Source organism: Vicugna pacos, unplaced genomic scaffold, assembly GCF_048564905.1.
Source record: "Vicugna pacos unplaced genomic scaffold, VicPac4 SAC-SAT, whole genome shotgun sequence".
Taxonomy (NCBI): Eukaryota; Metazoa; Chordata; class Mammalia; order Artiodactyla; family Camelidae; genus Vicugna; species Vicugna pacos.
In genome coordinates this window covers 13,904,487-13,920,555 of record NW_027328721.1, presented here as the reverse complement: position 1 = coordinate 13,920,555, position 16,069 = coordinate 13,904,487, and positions in this window count along the sequence as shown.

Below are 16,069 nucleotides of genomic sequence, written 5' to 3'. Positions count from 1 at the left end.
TATAGAACACAGAATATAGAATATGGAAAACAAAATACAGCACCCAGAATTTAAACATGGAATGCAGAACACATAATTTTGTATATAGAACAAAGAATACTGAATATAGAATTTAGAACATTGAATGCTGAAAACATTATTTAGAATATAGAATACAGAATACTGAATGTAGAATTTAGAATATAGAATGAGGAACACAGAATACAGAATAGAGAATAAAGAATATTGAACCCAGGATTAAGAACATGGAATGCAGAACACAGAATTTAGATTATAGAATACATAATACTTAAAAAACAATTAAAAAATTGAATGTAGTACACAGAATATAGAATATAAAACACATAACACTGAATATATAATTTAGAATATAGAATGTAGAAAACAGAATAAAACATATAGCTTAGAGATTATTGAAGCCAGATTTTGGAACACGGAAATCAGAACTCAGAATTTAGAATATAGAATACAGAATACTGAATATACAATTTAGAATATAGAATGGAGAACACAGAATTTAGAATATATAATAAAGAATACTGAATATAGAATTTAGAATATAGAATTTAAGACAAAGTATATAGTATGTAGTATACAGAATAAAGAATCCAGAATAAAGAACATGCTATGCAGAACACAGAATTTAGAATATAGATTACATAATACTGAATATGGAATTTAAAATATAGAATGTAGAACACAGAATTAATATTATAGAATACAGAAATCTGAATATAGTATTTAGAATATAGAATGTAGAACACAGATATAGAATATAGAATATAGATTATAGAACCCACAATTTAGAACATGGAATGCATAACACAGAAATTAGAATATATAATACATTATACTGATCATAGAACTTAGAACATTGAATGCAGAACACAGAATTTAGAATATAGAAAACAAAATACTGAATATTGAATTTAGAATATAAAATGTAGAACACAGAATATAGAATATAGTATATGGAATGCAAAATATAGTATGAAGAATCTAGAATGAAAAACACAAAATATAGAATATAGAATAGAGAATGTAGAACCCAGAATTTAGAATATAGAATGCAGAACACAGAATTTAGAATATAGAATACAGAATATAGAATTCAGAATATAGAATTTAGAACATGGAATTCAGAACACAGAATTTAGAATATAGAACACAGAATACAGAATATAGAATAGAGAAATTACAACATGGAATGCAGAACACACAATTTAGAATATAGAATACATATTACTGAATATAGGATTTAGATTAAGAAAGTAGAACACAGAAATTAGAATATAGAATACAGAATATTGAATATAGAATTAATATATAGAAAGTAGAACACAGAATATAGAATATAGAGTACAGAATATAGAACCCATAAATTAGAACATGGGATACAGAACACAGAATTTAAACTATAGCAAACAGAATACTTAATCTGGAATTTAGAATATAGAATGTAGAATACAGAATTTAGTATATAGAACACAGTATACTTAATATACGATTTAGAATATAGAATGTAAAACACAGAATATAGAATATGGAAGAGAGAATAAAGAACACAGTATTTGGAATATAGAAAACAGAATACTGAATATAGAATTTATAATATAGAATGTAGAAAACAGAAAATAGAACATAGAATACGGAATGCAGAATATAGAATTTAGAATATAAAATGAATAACACAAAATATAGAAAATAGAATAGAGAATATAGAACACAGAATTTGAAACATGGAATGTTGAACACAGAATTTAGAATATAGAATACAGAATACTTAATATAGAATTTAGAATAGGAATGTAGAACACAGGATATAGAATATAGATCACGGTATTCAGAATATAGAAAACAGTATATAGAATGAAGAAAACAGAAAATAGATTATGGAAAACAGAATACAGAACCCAGAATTTAGAAAATAGAATGCAGAACACAGAATTTAGAATATTGAACACAGAATACTGAATATAGAATTTAGAACATAGAAAGCAAAACACAGAATTTAGAATATACAATACAGAATATTGAATATAGAATGAAGAATATAGAATGAAGAACACAAAATATGGAATATAGAATAGAGAATATGAACCCAGAATTAAAATAAAGAATGCAGAACACAGAATTTAGAATATAGTATACAGAATACTGAATATAGAATTTAGAATATAGAATGTTGAACACAGAATATAGAATATAGAATAATGAATAAAGAATTTAGATTATAGAATGTAGGACACAAAATAGAGAATATAGAATACGGAATGTAGAATATAGAATACAGAATATTGAATATAGAACACAGAATATAGAATACGGATAACAGAATACAGATCCCAGAAGTTAGAACATGGAATGCAGAACACAGTATTTAGAATACAGAATAGAGAATATTGCATATAGAATTTAGAATATGGATTGTAGAACACAGAATATAGAATATAGTATAAGGAATACTGAATAAATTAATTAGAATATAGAATGTGGAACACAGAATATAGAAATAAGAAAACGGAATACAGAATATAGAATTTAGAATATAGAAAGTAGAAATCAGAATATAAAATATAGTATTAAGAATATTGAACCCAGAATTTAGAACATGGAATGCAGAACACAGAATTTACAATATAGAACAAAGAATTCTGAATATAGAATTTATAATATAGAATGTAGAACACAGTATAAAGCTTATAGAATATGGAATGCAGAATATAGAATGTAGAATATAGAATGAAGAACACAAAATAAAGAATAGAGAATATAGAAGCGAGAATTTAGAACATGGAATGCAGAACACAGAATTTAGAATAGAGTATACAGAATACTGAATATAGAATTTAGTATATACAATGAAGCACACAGAATATAGAATATAGAATACGGAATGTAGAATATAGAATACAGAATATAGAATATAGAACACAGAATATAAAATATGTAAAACAGAATACAGAACCCTGAATTTAAAACATGGAATGTAGAACACAGAATTTAGAATATAGGATACAGGATACTGAATATAGTATTTAGAACATAGAATGTACAACACAGTATAAAGGATATAGAATACGGAATGCAGAATATAGAATGAAGAATATAGAATGAAGAACACAAAATATGGAATATAGAATAGAGAATATTGAAACCAGAATTTAGAATATGGAATGAAGAACACAGAATTTAGAATATAGTATACAGAATACTGAATATAGAAATTAGAATATAGAATGTAGAACACAGAATATAGATTATAGAATACGGAATGCAGAATATAGTATACAGATTACAGAATTTACAACACAGAATATACAATATGGAAACAGAATACAAAACACAGAATTTAGAACATGGAATGCAGAACACAGAAATTAGAATATAGAACACAGAATACTGAATAGAGAATTTAGAATATAGAATGTAGAATACAGATTATAGAATATAGTATACGGAATGAAGATATAGAATGTAGAATATATAATGAATAACACAAAATATAGAATATAGAATAAAGAATATAGAAGCCAGAATTTAGAATATGGAATGCAAAACACAGAATTTAGAATATTGAATACACAATACTGAATATAGAATTTAGAATTTAGAATGTAGAACACAAAATTTAGAATATATATACAATACACAATACTGAATATAGAATTTAGAACATGGAATTCCGAACACAGAATTTAGAATATAGAATACAGTATACTGAATATAAAGTTTAGAATATAGAATGTAGAACACGTTATAAAGAATATAGAATAAGGAATGCAGAATATAGAAGGTAAAATATAGAATGATGCACACAAAATTTAGAATATACAATAGAGAATATAGAAGCCAGAATTTTAACATGGAATGCAGGACACAGAATTTTAAATATAGAATACAGTATACTGAATATAGAATTTAGAATAGAGAATGTAGAACACAGAATATAGAAAATAGAATACGGAATGTAGAATATAAAATACAGAATATAGAATATAGAACACAGAATATAGAATATGGAAAATAAAATACAGCACCCAGAATTTAAACATGGAATGCAGAACACAGAATTTTGTATATAGAACAAAGAATACTGAATATAGAATTTAGAACATTGAATGCTGAAAACAGATTTTAAAATATAGAATACAGAATACTGGATATAGAATTTAGAACATGGAATGCAGAAACATTATTTAGAATATAGAATACAGAATACTGAATGTAGAATTTAGAATATAGAATGAGGAACACAGAATACAGAAAAGAGAATAAAGAATATTGAACCCAGTATTAAGAACATGGAATGCAGAACACAGAATTTAGATTATAGAATACATAATACTTAAAAAACAATTAAAAAATTGAATGTAGTACACAGAATATAGAATATAAAACACATAACACTGAATATATAATTTAGAATATAGAATGTAGAAAACAGAATAAAACATATAGCTTAGAGATTATTGAAGCCAGATTTTGGAACACGGAAATCAGAACTCAGAATTTAGAATATAGAATACAGAATACTGAATATACAATTTAGAATATAGAATGGAGAACACAGAATTTAGAATATATAATAAAGAATACTGAATATAGAATTTAGAATATAGAATTTAAGACAAAGTATATAGTATGTAGTATACAGAATAAAGAATCCAGAATAAAGAACATGCTATGCAGAACACAGAATTTAGAATATAGATTACATAATACTGAATATGGAATTTAAAATATAGAATGTAGAACACAGAATTAATATTATAGAATACAGATATCTGAATATAGTATTTAGAATATAGAATGTAGAACACAGATATAGAATATAGAATATAGATTATAGAACCCACAATTTAGAACATGGAATGCATAACACAGAAATTAGAATATATAATACATTATACTAATCATAGAACTTAGAATATTGAATGCAGAACACAGAATTTAGAATATGGAATACAGAATACTGAATATAGAATTGAGAACATGGAGTGCAGAACACAGAATTTAGAATATAGAATACAGAATACTGAATATATAATTTAGAATATAGAATGTAGAACACAGAATATAGAATATAGAATAGAAATTTTAGAACGTGGAATGCAGAACACAGAAATTACAATATAGAATACAGAATACTGAATATGGAATTTGGAATATAGAAAGTAGAAATCAGCATATAGAATATAGTATTAAGAATATTGAACCCAGAATTTAGAACTTGGAATGCAGAACACAGAATTTACAATATAGAACACAGAATACTGAATATAGAATTTATAATATAGAATGTAGAACACAGTATAAAGCTTATAGAATATGGAATGCAGAATATAGAATGTAGAGTATAGAATGAAGAACACAAAATAAAGAATAGAGAATATAGAAGCGAGAATTTAGAACATGGAATGCAGAACACAGAATTTAGAATAGAGTATACAGAATACTGAATATAGAAATTAGTATATACAATGTAGCACACAGAATATAGAATATAGAATATGGAATGTAGAATATAGAATTCAGAATATAGAATATAGAACACAGAATATAAAATATGTAAAACAGAATACAGAACCCTGAATTTAAAACATGGAATGTAGAACACAGAATTTAGAATATAGGATACAGGATACTGAATATAGTATTTAGAACATAGAATGTACAACACAGTATAAAGGATATAGAATACGGAATGCAGAATATAGAATGAAGAATATAGAATGAAGAACACAAAATATGGAATATAGAATAGAGAATATTGAAACCAGAATTTAGAATATGGAATGAAGAGCACAGAATTTAGGATATAGAATTCAGAATACTGAATATACAATTTAGATTTTAGAATGCAGAACACAGAATTTAGAATATAGTATACAGAATACTGAATATAGAATTTAGAATACAGAATGTAGAACACGTTATAAAGAATATAGAATATGCAATGCAGAATATAGAAGGTAAAATATAGAATGATGCACACAAAATCTGGAATATACAATAGAGAATATAGAAGCCAGAATTTAACATGGAATGCAGAACACAGAATTTTAAATATAGAATACAGTATACTGAATATAGAATTTAGAATAGAGAATGTAGAACACAGAATATAGAAAATAGAATACGGAATGTAGAATATAAAATACAGAATATAGAATATAGAACACAGAATATAGAATATGGAAAACAAAATACAGCACCCAGAATTTAAACATGGAATGCAGAACACAGAATTTTGTATATAGAACAAAGAATACTGAATATAGAATTTAGAACATTGAATGCTGAAAACAGATTTTAGAATATAGAATACAGAATACTGGATATAGAATTTAGAACATGGAATGCAGAAAACATTATTTAGAATATAGAATACAGAATACTGAATGTAGAATTTAGAATATAGAATGAGGAACACAGAATACAGAATAGAGAATAAAGAATATTGAACCCAGTATTAAGAACATGGAATGCAGAACACAGAATTTAGATTATAGAATACATAATACTTAAAAAACAATTAAAAAATTGAATGTAGTACACAGAATATAGAATATAAAACACATAACACTGAATATATAATTTAGAATATAGAATGTAGAAAACAGAATAAAACATATAGCTTAGAGATTATTGAAGCCAGATTTTGGAACACGGAAATCAGAACTCAGAATTTAGAATATAGAATACAGAATACTGAATATACAATTTAGAATATAGAATGGAGAACACAGAATTTAGAATATATAATAAAGAATACTGAATATAGAATTTAGAATATAGAATTTAAGACAAAGTATATAGTATGTAGTATACAGAATAAAGAATACAGAAAAAAGAACATGCTATGCAGAACACAGAATTTAGAATATAGATTACATAATACTGAAAATAGAATTTAAAATATAGAATGTAGAACACAGAATTAATATTATAGAATACAGAAATCTGAATATAGTATTTAGAATATAGAATGTAGAACACAGATATAGAATATAGAATATAGATTATAGAAACCACAATTTAGAACATGGAATGCATAACACAGAAATTAGAATATATAATACATTATACTGATCATAGAACTTAGAACATTGAATGCAGAACACAGAATTTAGAATATAGAATACTGAATATAGAATTGAGAACATGGAGTGCAGAACACAGAATTTAGAATATAGAATACAGAATACTGAATATATAATTTAGAATATAGAATGTAGAACACAGAATATAGAATATAGAATAGAAATTTTAGAACGTGGAATGCAGAACACAGAAATTAGAATATAGAATACAGAATACTGAATATGGAATTTGGAATATAGAAAGTAGAAATCAGAATATAGAATATAGTATTAAGAATATTGAACCCAGAATTTAGAACATGGAATGCAGAACACAGAATTTACAATATAGAACACAGAATACTGAATATAGAATTTATAATATAGAATGTAGAACACAGTATAAAGCTTATAGAATATGGAATGCAGAATATAGAATGTAGAATATAGAATGAAGAACACAAAATAAAGAATAGAGAATATAGAAGCGAGAATTTAGAACATGGAATACAGAACACAGAATTTAGAATAGAGTATACAGAATACTGAATATAGAATTTAGTATATACAATGTAGCACACAGAATATAGAATATAGAATACGGAATGTAGAATATAGAATTCAGAATATAGAATATAGAACACAGAATATAAAATATGTAAAACAGAATACAGAACCCTGAATTTAAAACATGGAATGTAGAACACAGAATTTAGAATATAGAATACAGAATACTGAATGTAGAATTTAGAATATAGAATGAGGAACACAGAATACAGAATAGAGAATAAAGAATATTGAACCCAGGATTAAGAACATGGAATGCAGAACACAGAATTTAGATTATAGAATACATAATACTTAAAAAACAATTAAAAAATTGAATGTAGTACACAGAATATAGAATATAAAACACATAACACTGAATATATAATTTAGAATATAGAATGTAGAAAACAGAATAAATAATATAGCTTAGAGATTATTGAAGCCAGATTTTGGAACACGGAAATCAGAACTCAGAATTTAGAATATAGAATACAGAATACTGAATATGCAATTTAGAATATAGAATGGAGAACACAGAATTTAGAATATATAATAAAGAATACTGAATATAGAATTTAGAATATAGAATTTAAGACTAAGTTTATAGTATGTAGTATACAGAATAAAGAATCCAGAATAAAGAACATGCTATGCAGAACACAGAATTTAGAATATAGATTACATAATACTGAATATAGAATTTAAAATATAGAATGTAGAACACAGAATTAATATTATAGAATACAGAAATCTGAATATAGTATTTAGAATATAGAATGTAGAACACAGATATAGAATATAGAATATAGATTATAGAACCCACAATTTAGAACATGGAATGCATAACACAGAAATTAGAATTTAGAACACAGAATATAAAATATGGAAAACAGAATATAGAACCCAGAATTTTGAACATGAAATGCAGAACACAGAATTTAGAATATAGAATACAGAATATAGAATTCAGAATATAGAATTTAGAACATGGAATTCAGAACACAGAATTTAGAATATAGAACACAGAATACAGAATATAGAATAGAGAAATTACAACATGGAATGCAGAACACACAATTTAGAATATAGAATACATATTACTGAATATAGGATTTAGATTAAGAAAGTAGAACACAGAAATTAGAATATAGAATACAGAATATTGAATATAGAATTAATATATAGAAAGTAGAACACAGAATATAGAATATAGAGTACAGAATATAGAACCCATAAATTAGAACATGGGATACAGAACACAGAATTTAAACTATAGCAAACAGAATACTTAATCTGGAATTTAGAATATAGAATGTAGAATACAGAATTTAGTATATAGAACACAGTATACTTAATATACGATTTAGAATATAGAATGTAAAACACAGAATATAGAATATGGAAGAGAGAATAAAGAACACAGTATTTGGAATATAGAAAACAGAATACTGAATATAGAATTTATAATATAGAATGTAGAAAACAGAAAATAGAACATAGAATACGGAATGCAGAATATAGAATTTAGAATATAAAATGAATAACACAAAATATAGAAAATAGAATAGAGAATATAGAACACAGAATTTGAAACATGGAATGTTGAACACAGAATTTAGAATATAGAATACAGAATACTTAATATAGAATTTAGAATAGGAATGTAGAACACAGGATATAGAATATAGATCACGGTATTCAGAATATAGAAAACAGTATATAGAATGAAGAAAACAGAAAATAGATTATGGAAAACAGAATACAGAACCCAGAATTTAGAAAATAGAATGCAGAACACAGAATTTAGAATATTGAACACAGAATACTGAATATAGAATTTAGAACATAGAAAGCAAAACACAGAATTTAGAATATACAATACAGAATATTGAATATAGAATGAAGAATATAGAATGAAGAACACAAAATATGGAATATAGAATAGAGAATATGAACCCAGAATTAAAATAAAGAATGCAGAACACAGAATTTAGAATATAGTATACAGAATACTGAATATAGAATTTAGAATATAGAATGTTGAACACAGAATATAGAATATAGAATAATGAATAAAGAATTTAGATTATAGAATGTAGGACACAAAATAGAGAATATAGAATACGGAATGTAGAATATAGAATACAGAATATTGAATATAGAACACAGAATATAGAATACGGATAACAGAATACAGATCCCAGAAGTTAGAACATGGAATGCAGAACACAGTATTTAGAATACAGAATAGAGAATATTGCATATAGAATTTAGAATATGGATTGTAGAACACAGAATATAGAATATAGTATAAGGAATACTGAATAAATTAATTAGAATATAGAATGTGGAACACAGAATATAGAAATAAGAAAACGGAATACAGAATATAGAATTTAGAATATAGAAAGTAGAAATCAGAATATAAAATATAGTATTAAGAATATTGAACCCAGAATTTAGAACATGGAATGCAGAACACAGAATTTACAATATAGAACAAAGAATTCTGAATATAGAATTTATAATATAGAATGTAGAACACAGTATAAAGCTTATAGAATATGGAATGCAGAATATAGAATGTAGAATATAGAATGAAGAACACAAAATAAAGAATAGAGAATATAGAAGCGAGAATTTAGAACATGGAATGCAGAACACAGAATTTAGAATAGAGTATACAGAATACTGAATATAGAATTTAGTATATACAATGAAGCACACAGAATATAGAATATAGAATACGGAATGTAGAATATAGAATACAGAATATAGAATATAGAACACAGAATATAAAATATGTAAAACAGAATACAGAACCCTGAATTTAAAACATGGAATGTAGAACACAGAATTTAGAATATAGGATACAGGATACTGAATATAGTATTTAGAACATAGAATGTACAACACAGTATAAAGGATATAGAATACGGAATGCAGAATATAGAATGAAGAATATAGAATGAAGAACACAAAATATGGAATATAGAATAGAGAATATTGAAACCAGAATTTAGAATATGGAATGAAGAACACAGAATTTAGAATATAGTATACAGAATACTGAATATAGAAATTAGAATATAGAATGTATAACACGTTATAAAGAATATAGAATAAGGAATGCAGAATATAGAAGGTAAAATATAGAATGATGCACACAAAATTTAGAATATACAATAGAGAATATAGAAGCCAGAATTTTAACATGGAATGCAGAACACAGAATTTTAAATATAGAATACAGTATACTGAATATAGAATTTAGAATAGAGAATGTAGAACACAGAATATAGAAAATAGAATACGGAATGTAGAATATAAAATACAGAATATAGAATATATAACACAGAATATAGAATATGGAAAACAAAATACAGCACCCAGAATATAAACATGGAATGCAGAACACAGAATTTTGTATATAGAACAAAGAATACTGAATATAGAATTTAGAACATTGAATGCTGAAAACAGATTTTAGAATATAGAATACAGAATACTGGATATAGAATTTAGAACATGGAATGCAGAAAACATTATTTAGTCTATAGAATACAGAATACTGAATGTAGAATTAGAATATAGAATGAATAACACAGAATACAGAATAGAGAATAAAGAATATTGAACCCAGGATTAAGAACATGGAATGCAGAACACAGAATTTAGATTATAGAATACATAATACTTAAAAAACAATTAAAAAATTGAATGTAGTACACAGAATATAGAATATAAAACACATAACACTGAATATATAATTTAGAATATAGAATGTAGAAAACAGAATAAATAATATAGCTTAGAGATTATTGAAGCCAGATTCTGGAACACGGAAATCAGAACTCAGAATTTAGAATATAGAATACAGAATACTGAATATACAATTTAGAATATAGAATGGAGAACACAGCATTTAGAATATATAATAAAGAATACTGAATATAGAATTTAGAATATAGAATTTAAGACAAAGTAATAGTATGTAGTATACAGAATAAAGAATCCAGAATAAAGAACATGCTATGCAGAACACAGAATTTAGAATATAGATTACATAATACTGAATATAGAATTTAAAATATAGAATGTAGAACACAGAATTAATATTATAGAATACAGAAATCTGAATATAGTATTTAGGATATAGAATGTAGAACACAGATATAGAATATAGAATATAGATTATAGAACCCACAATTTAGAACATGGAATGCATAACACAGAAATTAGAATATATAATACATTATACTGATCATAGAACTTAGAACATTGAATTCAGAACACAGAATTTAGAATATAGAATACAGAATACTGAATATAGAATTGAGAACATGGAGTGCAGAACACAGAATTTATAATATAGAATACAGAATACTGAATATATAATTTAGAATATAGAATGTAGAACACAGAATATAGAATATAGAATAGAAATTTTAGAACGTGGAATGCAGAACACAGAATTTATAATATAGAATAGAGAATACTGAATATAGAATTTAGAATATACAATGTAGAACACAAAAATTAGAATATATTTAGAATACAGAATGCTGAATATAGAATTTAGAACATGGAATGCCGAACACAGAATTTAGAATATAGAATACAGTATACTTAATATAGAATTTAGAAAATGGAATGCAGAACAAAGCATTTAGAATATAGAATACAGAATACTGAAGACAGAATTTATAATATAGCATGTAGAACACAGAATATAGAATGTAGATTACGGAATGCAGAAAAGAGTATACAGAATATAGAATGAAGTACACAGAATATAGAATAGGGAAAACAGGATATAGAACCCAGAATTTAGAACACGGAATGCAGAACACAGAATTTAGAATATAGAATACAGAATACTGAATATAGGATTCAGAATATAGAATGTAGAACACAAAATATAGAATATAGAAGACGGAATGCAGAATATAGAATGAAAAACACAAAATAAAGAATATAAAATTGAGAATACAGACCACAGAAATTAGATCATGGAATGTAGAACACAGAATTTAAACTATAGCATACAGAATACTTAATCTACAATTTAGAACATAGAATGTAGAACACAGAATTTAGAATATAGAACACCGAATACTAAATATAGTATTTAGAATATAGAATGTAAAACACAGAATATAGAATAAAGAACAGAGAACTTAGAACACAGAATTTAGAACATGGAATGAAGAACACAGAATTTAGACTATAAAATACAGAATACTGAATAGAGAAATTAGAATACAATATGTAGGACACAGAATTTAAAATATAGAATACAGAAAATAGAACCCAGCATTTAGAACATGAAATGCAGAAGCCAGAATTTAGAAGATAGAATACAGAATACTGAATATAGAATTTAGAATATAGAATGTAGAACACAGAATTTAGAATATAGAATGCAGAATATATAACCCAGTATTTAGAACATGGAATGAAGAACACAGAATTTAGAATATAGAATACAAATACTTAATATAGAATTTATAATATAGAATATAGTACACAGAATATAGAACATAGAATACGGAATGCAGAATATAGAATGTAGAAAATAGAATGTAGAAAACAGTATATAGGATATGGAAAAAAGAATACAGAACCCAGAATTTAGAACATGGAATGCAGAACACAGAATTTAGAATATAGAAAACAGAATACTGAATATAGTATTTAGAACATGGAATGCAGTACACAGAATTTAAAATAGAGAATACAGTATACTGAATATAGAATTTAGAATATAGAATGTAGAACACAGAATATAGAATATAGAATACGGAGGCAGAATATAGAATGTAGAATATAGAATGAAGAATACAATATATATAATATAGAATATATAATATAGAAGCCAGAACATAGCACATGGAATTCAGAACACAGAATTTAGAGTTTAGAATACAGAATACTGAATATAGAAATTAGAATATAGAATGTAGAACACAGAATATAGAATATAAAATACAGAATATAGAACCCAGGATTTAGATCATGGAATGCAGAACACAGAATTTAGAATATATATTACAGTATACTGAACATAGAATTTAGAACAAAGAATGCAGAACACAGAATTTAGAATATAGAATACAGAATACTAAATATAGAATATAGAATATAGAAAGTAGAACACAGAATAGAGAATAGAGAATTTAGAGCATGGAATTCAGAACACTTAATTTAGAATATAGAATACAGAATACTGAATATAGAATTTGGAATATAAAAGGTAGAACATAGAATATATAATGTAGAGTACGGAATACAGAATATAGAATACAGAAAATAGAATTTAGAACACAGAATATAAAATATGGAAAAGAGAATATAGAACACAGAAATTAGAACATGGTATGCAGAACACAGAAATTATAATATATAATACAGTATACCTAATATAGGATTTAGAATATATGATGTAGAACACAGAATTTTAAATATAGAATACAGAATACTGAATATAGAATTAAGTATATAGAAAGCAGAACACAGAATATAGATTAAAGAATAGAGAATTTAGAACATGGAAAGCAGAACACAGAATTTAGAATATAGAATACAGAATACTGAATATAGAATTTAGTATATAGAAAGTAGAAAATAGATTATATATTTTAGAATAGAGAATTTAGAACATGGAATGCAGAACACAGAATTAAGAATATAGAATACAGAATACTGAATATAGAATTTAGAATATAGAATGCAGAACACAGAATTTAGAATATTGAATACAAAATGCTGAATATAGGATTTAGACTATAGAATATAGAACACAGAATTTAAAATATAGACCACAGAGTACTGAATATAGGATTTAGAAAATTGAAAATAAAACACAGAGTACAGAATATAGAATACAGTATATAGAATCAAAAATTTATAACATGGAATGCAGAACACAGAATTTAGAATATAGAGTACAGAGAACTGAATATAGAATTTAGAATATAGAAAGTAGAACACAAAATATAGAATATAGCATAGAGAATTTAGAATATTGAATGCAAAACACAGAATTTAGAATATAGAATACAAAACACTGAATATAGAATTTAGAATATCGAATGTAGAACACAGAATATAGATTATAGAATACGGAATGCAGAATATAGTATACAGATTACAGAATTTACAACACAGAATATAGAATATGGAAACAGAATACAAAACACAGAATTTAGAACATGGAATGCAGAACACAGAAATTAGAATATAGAACACAGAATACTGAATATAGAATTTAGAATATAGAATGTAGAATACAGAATATAGAATATAGTATACGGAATGAAGATATAGAATGTAGAATATATAATGAATAACACAAAATATAGAATATAGAATAAAGAATATAGAAGCCAGAATTTAGAATATGGAATGCAAAACACAGAATTTAGAATATTGAATACACAATACTGAATATAGAATTTAGAATTTAGAATGTAGAACACAAAATTTAGAATATATATACAATACACAATACTGAATATAGAATTTAGAACATGGAATTCCGAACACAGAATTTAGAATAGAGAATACAGTATACTGAATATAAAGTTTAGAATATAGAATGTAGAACACGTTATAAAGAATATAGAATAAGGAATGCAGAATATAGAAGGTAAAATATAGAATGATGCACACAAAATTTAGAATATACAATAGAGAATATAGAAGCCAGAATTTTAACATGGAATGCAGAACACAGAATTTTAAATATAGAATACAGTATACTGAATATAGAATTTAGAATAGAGAATGTAGAACACAGAATATAGAAAATAGAATACGGAATGTAGAATATAAAATACAGAATATAGAATATAGAACACAGAATATAGAATATGGAAAACAAAATACAGCACCCAGAATTTAAACATGGAATGCAGAACACAGAATTTTGTATATAGAACAAAGAATACTGAATATAGAATTTAGAACATTGAATGCTGAAAACAGATTTTAGAATATAGAATACAGAATACTGGATATAGAATTTAGAACATGGAATGCAGAAAACATTATTTAGAATATAGAATACAGAATACTGAATGTAGAATTTAGAATATAGAATGAGGAACACAGAATACAGAATAGAGAATACAGAATATTGAACCCAGGATTAAGAACATGGAATGCAGAACACAGAATTTAGATTATAGAATACATAATACTTAAAAAACAATTAAAAAATTGAATGTAGTACACAGAATATAGAATATAAAACACATAACACTGAATATATAATTTAGAATATAGAATGTAGAAAACAGAATAAAAAATATAGCTTAGAGATTATTGAAGCCAGATTTTGGAACACGGAAATCAGAACTCAGAATTTAGAATATAGAATACAGAATACTGAATATACAATTTAGAATATAGAATGGAGAACACAGAATTTA